Source organism: Sinocyclocheilus rhinocerous, unplaced genomic scaffold, assembly GCF_001515625.1.
Source record: "Sinocyclocheilus rhinocerous isolate Xijiao unplaced genomic scaffold, SAMN03320098_v1.1 scaffold1933, whole genome shotgun sequence".
NCBI classification, from domain to species: Eukaryota; Metazoa; Chordata; class Actinopteri; order Cypriniformes; family Cyprinidae; genus Sinocyclocheilus; species Sinocyclocheilus rhinocerous.
The window spans coordinates 215,239-216,937 of NW_015665830.1; positions in this window are offsets into that span (position 1 = coordinate 215,239).

Sequence of the window (1,699 nt, forward strand, 5' to 3'; positions counted from 1 at the left end):
ACCGTGGGGAGATGGTGGGCTGGGCACTGGGTCTGGAGTGGATCTGGCGAGATCATCCATGGGGCAGGTGGTGGATGGCGATCCGTTTCTCGCCAGAGTCCACTCCACGAAGGCGGCGAAATCCTCTCGAGGATCGTCCCCATCTTCGGACGACGGTGCTGTGCTTGCGGTGTTCAAGCTCACGTCATAGAATGAGCAGAGCGCGTCATCCGGGTAGCTGGTGGTGCTAGCTAACAGCCGGAATAGTCTCGCATGGTCCTCGAGAGATCTGTCCCCTTGCTCCAGCAGGAGGAGGAGGAAGAATTCCGGGCGGGTGAAGGGATCCATAAGGGGAAACACAACGGAATGCAAAAGCATGGACTTAAATACAAGGGATAATTGGGACACAGGTAACATCAATGGAACATAATCAAACTAAACGAGAAAAATAACATGACCAAATAAGGACAAACAGGAACAGAAACGGGCAAACCATGACACAGACAGCCCAGAATACTGACATTACGCCCCCTCCCGGAAGGCGCGTCCTCGCGCCGTAGAAACTACATGGGGAGGGGCGGGTGGGAACTTGGGAGGCGGCTCAGGAGGAGGACGGACACCTGGGAGGGGGCCGGCAGACAGAGTCCATGGGGATGACTAAGGAGAGAGGAGCCAGGGAGGAAACAGGAGGTGATTGGAGCAGGAGGAGCCAAGCTGGATAAGGGGAAACACAACGGAAACAAAAACACTAAGAGAAAATGGGAAACAAAAATGGAGGGTAAACACATGGAGGTAACGGTTCTCGGTCGGGCCTTCGGTCACGTTACGCTGCTGCGGGAAGAACGTAGGAGACACGGAGTAGCATTCACAGTTTTTAATGATGAAAACGTGGGATAATCCACAATAGGAGCTGAGCAAACACACGTAGAAACAAGTAGACCCGACAAAAACAGAACGCAAAAGCATGGACTTAAATACAAGGGATAATTGGGAAACACAGGGGACATCAATGGAACATAATCAAACTAAACGAGGACAGGAACATGACCAAATAAGGACAAACAGGAACAGAAACGGGTAAACCATGACACAGACAGTCCAGAATCCTGACAACAATAAACAGAGCATAACGAAACAACCACAGTTGTACTAATATATTTGCGTAATGGAGAATACCAAGAGCACAGAAAACAAAAAAAAAACATAAAACTGGACTGGGGTGAGACGAAGGATTTACTGACGGTAAAACTGATACTCTCTCAATAATTGCGTATTGAAATAGCTGCGATTTCAATGATCATTAAAATCGCACCTATTTCGATCATTAAAATCGCACCTATTTCAATTATTAAAATGTGCCTTGGTACTTCCTCCTCTTCAGTTAACCTAAAATCAGCCATTGCATTTGAGTTTAAGATGACTTAAGGCAGTGGTTCCCAACCCTGGTCCTGGAGGCACCCCAACACTGCACATTTTGCATGTCTCCTTAATCAAACACACCTGATTCAGGTCATCAGCTCATTAGTAGAGACTCCAAGACGGGTGGCGAACGTCGGTCCTGGAGAGCCGCAGCCCTGCAGAGTTTTGCTTCAACCCTAATCAAACACACCTGAACAAGCTAATCAAGGTCTGAAGGGTTACTAGAAAGCTACAGGCAGGAGAGTTTTAATTAAGGTTGGAGCTGAACTCTGCAGGGCTGCGGCTCTCCAGGACCGGAGTT